The sequence below is a fragment of the Vicugna pacos genome, chromosome 8 (assembly GCF_048564905.1).
Source record: "Vicugna pacos chromosome 8, VicPac4, whole genome shotgun sequence".
NCBI lineage: Eukaryota > Metazoa > Chordata > Mammalia > Artiodactyla > Camelidae > Vicugna > Vicugna pacos.
This window is the reverse complement of record NC_132994.1, coordinates 70,000,246-70,008,612: the sequence shown is the minus strand read 5'-3', so window position 1 is coordinate 70,008,612 and position 8,367 is coordinate 70,000,246. Positions and strand designations below refer to the sequence as shown.

The window sequence follows — 8,367 nt, the reverse complement described above, 5'->3', positions numbered from 1 at the left end:
GAAGGTGCCCGCGGTCTGGCCCGCGCTCGGGAGGCGCGGAGAAGCAAGCCCTCCACCGCTGTCTAGGTTTGCATGATTCAAGGCAGTGGAACAAGCTCAGCCTTTGGCCTCGAGGCAGCCGTCTGAATCGCGCGTGGGCCAGAGGGGAGGCGACCTCGCTGGGACGAGCCAGTGGTTCCCGCGGCGTGTTTATCCCTCCGCCACCGTCTCCCCGCTGGCGACCCGGCGTCAGACCGACCCCAGGCCTATAGCGGGGCACTGGGATGGGGCCACCATCTGCGTCTGCCGTCCCACCCCTGGCGACCCCACCCCCACGCATTGGGACCCCTGCCTGGATCCCTCCTCGCCAGCGCATCCCATAGACCTGGCCTCCATGCTCCTGGCTCTGCCCCCTCCGCCTCCCCCTTCTCTCTGGCTCTGGGAAGCCCCCAACCGCTGCCCACCCACTTTTGTATCCCTGGAAATGGGTATTTTACTCCTTCTCCTACCTCTGCCCTGCTCAGGACGAGCCTGTAACCCCCGCCAAGGCAGCCTCGTCTCCCAGGTTAAAGATGATCTGAGGCAGCTGTGTGGCCCGCAGTGTGGACTGGGCCGAAGGCAGAGAGCAACAGCCCGGGGACACTGCGCCGTCCTTCGTTTCAGTCCTTCGTCTCAGTCCGTGGCAGAACCCTGCTTCACTCTGGTGACTGAAAGGCCGAGGGGTATAGCGGCCTCCCGGCAGCTGCCTGTCCGGCAGGGTTCTGTTCATCCCTGCACCAGCATGGCTCCTTAGCTCCACCTAAAACCATCAACTAGCAAATTCAAGTGCTGCGGGATGCTTTTTTTTTTATTGTTATATTTGAGCAGCAGCATGAGATTTTAAATCCGCGGGCTTTGGGTTCCCTTCCAGAGCAGTGAAGAAAGCCAAAGTTGATGTGACTGGGCTAAAATTGCCAGTGGGGAGGGACCCGGTCGTGCCACTTCCTGCTGGCCTCCCCTGTCCGCCTGGCCTGCTTTTGCCTCCCAGCCCCACCCTCGACCTAATTTCCCAACTCTGTCTTCTCAGTCCTAGTTCTGGCCACCAGCAACCTGACTTCCTTCCAGGTTACTACTCCCAGGCCTGAGTCCTCACAGAGTTCTCTCCTGCTGGCTCCAGGTGGTCTCCCATGACTGTGTCACTGACAGGGGACACTGACCTTGTCCAAAAGGAAGGAGAGCATCTCTCCCTTCACAGACCCCCGCTTTCCAGTTTCCCCACTACTTGCTACAAACCCCAACATCAAACCCACGTGACTAGGCTGACATCTTTCTCTCCTTTGCTCCACACAAATCCAATCTGATCAAATCCTGCCAATTCTCTTCTTGAACTGCCACTCAGATCCAAATAATGTTCAATGAAGGTTGAGTCTTGAAGGCCAAGCACAAGAGGAAGGACCTTCTAGATAAGGGAACAGCATATGCAAAGGCAAGGGGCAGTGAGAGCACCCCATGTGGGGAACCAGCCAGTGGTTTCGAGGCCCCTGCTCTTGGAGTCCAGTTCTAACTTCTGTCTCCATCACTTCTTGGGGAGCAATGAGCTTCTGAAGGCCCCTCCCCAGTGTGAGCAGGACTTCCAGTGTGCACACTGCAACAAATTCTAGTTCCAGGTTGGGATCAGGCTGCTGCCTCTCAAGACAGAAGAGGCCCAACCAGCCTCTTCCACCTTGGCCTCTCCTCAAATCTCCTCAAACAGGCAGGTTTCCTGCCTGCTCCACCACCACCCCCGTGTGACCCCCTCTCTGGCCCTTGACTCCTGGGAGATTTCAGCCATGGAGCAATAGGGTGTTACTTACTGTTACTGAACTGGAGGGCAGGACAATTGCTGGAGGAGAGGAAGGCTTGCTTGGCCTGTTCATGGAGAACATTCACATTAGTTTTACGACCAGCAGGAACCCTGCCAAGTACACAAACACTGCCGACCACACAGCAAGGCCTCTTCCTAGAGCCAGCCTGGGGCAAAAGGCCCAGCTGGCAGCATGTTTTCACCTAGGCTGGTGTTCGTAGGAAAATGACAGCATATTCCAGAGCAAAGGCCACGTGTGACAGCTGGAGATTCTTTACTAGGTGCCTGTTAATTCATTTCCAATTAAATACAGAGATTTCGGTAACACGTCAGCCTTCTGATAAATCAGCCAGAAAGGGAGAGGTCTGACCTGGGGCCTTGGGTCCTCCCCTCACCATGGAAACACACTCACTACTGGGTGCAAGTAGAGCCGGTTGTTGACCTGGTCCAAGTGTTCGGAGGGGACAGTCCTACCATTGGTGCCCGCCTTGCCTCGTTCACTTTCTTCTTCCCTAGTCTGTGAGGTTCTGTAAGTTCTGCAGAGTTTTCTCTGGGGTTCCCTGAGGGAGTCCCTCCCCCACCCCCAGGGTGGAAGACCAAAGGGTTCAAAGACAGATGCTCTGATGGGAACTTGCGTCCCACCCTTTAGTGGCTGTATGATGCTGGGCAAGTCCAGAACCCTCTAAGTCTGCCTGCCCGGTGAAGGGAGGAGTAACAGTCCAGCACCTGACCTGTGTCGTCACGCATTTAAGGGGGATAAACTCCATGAGAGTGGTGTGTAGATTATACAGTGTGGTCAAATGCCATGATTTGTGTGGTCCGTCCCTTCCCAACAGTCCTCAGGGGCTGGACGATGAGCCAGCAACTTACAGAATAACAGGAACAATGAACCATCATGAAGTGCTTACTGCTCGGAGGATGGACTCTTCACATGAAGTATTTAAGAGTCCTATTGGTGTCTCCACAGACAGGGAAGGAAAGGAGGGGTTAACCACTTGCCCCTCAGAGGAGCTCTGATCACCAGTCAGCCAGCACAGACATGGTCACTGTTTGTAGGTCCATCTTTCCATGGTTGCATCCACACACCCAAACATACCCACATCCACCCACACACACACTCCTCCACTCCCCACATGGGCCCTCTTGCCCCTCGGACCCTCACTGGGCCAGGAGGTACCTCAGTGGGCCTGCAAGTGTAGAGGCCCAGCCTCTCCAAGTGGGTCATGTTAGAAGTCCTGCTCCACAGCTTGGAAGCTAGGCCCAGTCCCCGACGGCCAAGGGAACACATGGATGGACCAGGGACCCCCAGTCAGGTGGCCTGGCCTCTGGGGTATCTTTTGTTGTCAACAAAAATTGTCACCAAGGTGTCACTCTCCCTTCCACCCCAGCCCCTGCCTTGGAGTACAGACTCTTGGAGTCCCACCTGGGCCAAGAGTCCCTCCACTGGGTTTCCAGTGCCCCCTCGGTTTACTGCCATCAACGGCTGGGGATGAGGGTCGTGGCAAATGCCGCGTTAGCTCCCTGCCGTGGATCAAGCTCTCTGGATCCAGAGAGCTTGCCCACACCAGCTCCCCTTCACCCCGGCTCCTGCGGGGTCCCCGCCGTTCCCTTGCTATCCTCTCTGTGTGTCTCGCAGCCCAGCCGCCCTCGGGTTCCTTTTCCTTAATGCCAAGTTGGGTGGTCCAGGCGCTGTCCAGTCAGTGCTCCTCTCGGTTTAGACAAAGCCCGCTGCCTCCCAGCTCCAGTCACGCCCTCCCAGTTGTCTGGGGCCAAACCACCCTTTGTGGGCACAGACATTGGGCCAAGGACATTCTCCTCAGTCATGAGATCACAGCTCTCAGACACCCTCTGAGGTGCATGGAACACTGACCAAAAGGCAGCCCCATGAGGCATGCCACTGTGTGGATAGTATTTTTAAAGAAAAACTCACCTGGCACCTCAAGCAGGTCCTCAATCAGGCGCACATTATTGGAGACAGCTCAGGGAAGAGGATTGGCTATGTTACTAATGACAGTGCACTCACACTGCACTTTTCAATTTGAATTAATTTTTGTAGCTAATTCTGGCTGCTGAATGTCTTCATTTAAAAATATACATATACATGTATTTTGTTCAGTATTTTAATTAGGCCCAAAGGAACAGACTTTCAAAGTTTGGTACCCTTCATTTGTTACATTAATGAAAAGCCACTTTAAATCAAGTTTCATGTTGATATTTCATTATGTATGCTGTTCTCACATGTCTCTAAAAGAGATTTACGTAACAGGTAGAACTACAAATACTGGCAGTGGACATGCTGTTAATTTAAAATGTAAAGTTTTCTTCTCAGGTGCAGCAGAAATACAAGGTTGTACAATTCTCCAGCGCAGCTAACTTCCCCAGAAAGTGGCTACACCTCACATTGCAAGTAGAGGCCCTCCAGCACCCCGGGCCTCAGCCCTGGCATTCGGGGGTCTGTTGTTCAGGCCAAGATTCACAGGAGTGAAGACAGAATTCAGCGCACGGTCAAAGCCCAAACAGAGGGGAGGGCAGCTGACATGGCCAGCTGGGCACCAGCAATGGGGAAGGAGAGGATCTGGGGACCCTTGGGCCCTGAACGCTGCAGCTTCGATATGCATGCTTGAGTGTGGCTCATGCCATCAGCACGCACACACACACACGCTCACACGTGATGAGGATACTGTCGTGGTCCCTCCCCTACAACGTGGACGGCCTGGAAGGTGGCATTGGCTTTGCCCTTGGCTATTGCTGAAGGTTTCCAGGTTCCAGGCCAAGCACGTTAGCCATACGCCATCACGTTGAACCCACACCACCTCAGTGTGATGGAGGTGGTACCGCCCAGCTGTGTGTGGCAGAGGAGAAAACTGAGACCCCTGGGGTCGTGGAGTTGACATTTGAGGGGAGGCCTGGGGCCTCTGACCACCATGTCCCACTGACAGCAGGTTCTTCTGGAGACAGACCTCTGGTGCCTTCTGTTGTTGGGATCTTGCCACACAAACCCGGCTTAGCAGCCAAAGAAGGCCACTGCTTTGCGTCGTGGCCCTAGCTCCCTGCAACACGGTTCTGCTGACGTTTCGCCTTCCAAGGTTAAACTCCATTTCTGACATGTGTCTCTGCACTCAGTCTTACTTCCACGCTCACAAGCAGTTCATCAAACCATCTCTCCCCACCGCAGCAGGCTGAAAGCAACCCGCATGGGAAAGTGAAGCAGGAAGATGGTTTTTCCCGCCTGCTCGGAATCCTTGGTCACATGGTTTAACTCTGACTCCCTTTCCTTATCTTTCAGGGGAGGGAGGTGATAATTGGGGCAATTGTGGGAGAAGCAGCAGTCCAGCCCCGCTTCCTCTAGTGACCTTCAGTGCTTTACAGATACTCTGACAGACGCTCTCCCACTGGACCCTCACAGTGACCCTCTGCACCAAGATGTTTTTCTTATTCCTGTTTACAGAGGAGCCAAGTAGTTCTCAGAGAGGTCAAGGGACAGGCCCCAAGTCACAGGGCAGATGCGCGGTGTCAGCGGAGTACAGAGGAGCCCCAGGTCTCTGCTGACTGACATGTGTTTTCCATCTTCCCTGGCATCACTGGGGAGCGGGGACAGTGTTCTGGTTGACTTCTTAATGTCTTATGATAGAAAAAAGGGATTTCAGACAATATTTTGCAGCTTCCTTTTGAAAGAGAACTTCTAAGTGTACAGGAAAACATTAGTCCTGTGGTATTCAGCACCATATGCACTGATGTGGCCTCTTGATGGAAAGTGAAGGTCAATATGGCAGTTAAGTGACTGAAAGAGTGTTCTACACATTGTCTGGTATCCATATTTGAACTGACCTTAAAAATCATAATTATTAATAACACATAATAGCTACAACTTTTTGAGCACCTCCTCACTGTGGCTAGGTCGATCATGGCATCAACTCAGGTTGTCCACATCTGCCTGCCTGCCGGCCCCTCCATCCAGTCACACAGGCCTGCTGATGGAGGAGCATGTCAAACTTGTTCCCTCCTCAGGGCCTTTGCACATGCTGTTCTATTGCCTGGAATGCTCACCCCTGAGCTTTGCAAATGGAGGCTGCAGGAGTCTGTCTCTGACCACCCAGTTGGCCCTTTGGGATGCTCTAACAGAGCACTGGCTTTTTCTTCCCAGCAACAGAATCCTGGAATTATGTTATTTCTGTATTTACTTATTTGTTTTCTTTCTATCCCACTAAGGGTTGTCAGATGAGATATAGAATATCCAGTTAATTTTGAATTTCAGATAAACAACAAGTATTGATATTTACACTAAAAATAAATTTATCATTTATCTGAAACTCAAATTTACCTGGAGATTTTGCATATTTATTTGCTAAATGTGGCAAACCAATTCCCATCAGCCCAAAGGCTACATGAAGAGACTGTATGGTCCAGCAATATATTCCCAGGGCCTGCATCGCAGTAGGTTCCCAGGAATTATTTACTGAACATATCTAGCAAGTGGCTGCTTGGAGATTCCAACCCGGCTCAGCTGACACCACAGCCCACACGCTTCCCAACAGTGCACAGAGCAGCATCGCCCTCCCGTCAGGACATGGTGTCCACAACCCTGCCCAGCACAGCAACACCCCCGGCCACCCCCAATCCCCACTGTCAAGAGACTAGGGTTCAGAGCAGATCAGCGAATCTTCCAGTAAACCATCTTAGAGACACTAAAACTGGGCAGAAAATGAGAATTGCAGGGAAAGGAATCTTAGGAGATGAAACCAGACCTTAGGTGTACATGGGTGATTTGGGAGAAAAGGAGGCTGTCTGTGAGAAGTGGGTGTGTGAAGGCAGGGAGGTGACCAGAGGCAGCAGGTATGACCTCATAAGGAACTGTGCCTCCATCAGAGGTGCCTGTCGCCATGGAGACCAGACAAATGGGTGAGCTGGCCCAGGGAGGCAGGAAGAAAGGGCTGTGGGAATGGATGTTAAGAAGAGCTGGAGTTAAATGTGCAGATAACTGCCCACACACCCAAAGGAGATGTGCACTGGGGAAGGAGAGGGGTGGTGTGCAGGGAGCCCAGGAGCTGTGATGCGGAAAGGTAGGAGGAGTTAAGAGAAGGAAGATAAGGGGGAGATCCTCATCAGGAGGCAGCATCTCCTGAAAAACAGAACACTGTCTGGGGCAAGCGCCTGTGCCTTGGTTTGAGGCAGACACACAGAGACCCAGGCAGTCAGTGCTGGCGTGGGGACAGCCCCTCAACACTGCAGCCCTGACAGCGCCTCCTGTTTCTAGTAGCTCGGCTCAGGGAGCCTGATGAGCGAGGGCCTTGCTAGAAACTCTGTGAAACCTTGGAGCACTTGCACTTGGTCTCATTTGACCCCCGAGTCCCTGTGAGGCAGACGCGGGTGGGATGGGTCTTGGCTGCTTTGTGCCCTGGAGGAGATGCAGGGCAGTGAGGCCCCCGCGGTCTTAGCACCAGCCTTCTGATTCCCTGTCCCCTGCTGTGGCAACCCTAGAAAAAAGAGCAGCTACAAATAAAAAACAGCGGACAAGTGAAATTCCCCGATGTGGCCCTCTGACCCCTTTGCCCAAGGTCTCTGTCTGGATCCCCAGGGCTCGTGGGTCCCTGAGGGGGGATGCTCTTCTCAGTGACACCCACGGCCTCTCCAGCCTCGTTCCTGGCCCCTCTCCAGCTCTCGCCTTGTGGTCTCTGACTGGTGTCCTCCTGCCCACACCCTCGGGACTGCCTCCTGCCTCGTCCTTGGACCCCTTCACCAATGCCGCATCCTGGAAGAAGCTCCCTTGGTCCAATGAACCAGGAACAGACTCCTTCCTGACTCCCGGTGTCCTTCCCATTTTATTCCACTCTCTCCGGCCCTCTCCACGAGGCTTTGGTCGTCCTTCCAAAGCCACGATCTTCCCACCTCGAGGCGCTCCCACAGACACCACCCCCCAGTTTTCCCATCATGGCACCCTCTGGGCTTGACTTATGTCACCGCCTCAGAGAAGCCCTCTCTGATACACCAACATGGGAACCTCCCGTTATCCTTTGTTGTGTCGCCTCAGTATTTTCCCTTTATAATATGTGTTCCCATTTGTAACTGTTTTTCATTTGTCTTCTGCTCATTGTCTCCCCCACTTCATTGAGGTGCCCAACGGGCACCATCCAAGTTGGTTTGTTCACACTATAGACAGCTCCTGGTTCACAGCAGACATCTTTTATCGATTTATCTGTCTGTCTGTCTATCTATTGTCTATTATATTCTAGGCATTGTATATAAAATGTAATACATATAATACATACATTGTAAGTATATAAATAATAAATGATTGACTCTCTCTCCTTGGATGCCCAGATCACTTTGCCTGTTAGTCCTTAACTGTATTTGGTCATTTCATTTTCACTATTTGACTAACTTCCCTGTTTCGTACTGAACACACTCCCACCAGACCAGGGGCTGATCTCTGGGGCGGCCCTGGCAGGTGCTCTGTCACGCCCTGTTTGCCAGACCTGGACACTGGGCCCCTTCGTGTTTTCCTTGGTTCTCATTCACAGGCAACAGCAGGGGAGAGTGGCTGTTTACTAGGTTCCTTCCATCCCAGG

General features: G+C 52.9%; 1 long non-coding RNA gene across 1 annotated transcript; it reads left to right on the top strand.

Annotated features, from left to right (window-relative positions):
- Nucleotides 1–6,487: 6,487 nt before the first annotated feature.
- Nucleotides 6,488–7,869, top strand: LOC140697771 (uncharacterized). Its single transcript, XR_012075096.1, has 2 exons — nt 6,488–6,861; nt 7,357–7,869. It is a non-coding gene; the product is annotated as an uncharacterized lncRNA (long non-coding RNA).
- Nucleotides 7,870–8,367: the final 498 nt, after the last annotated feature.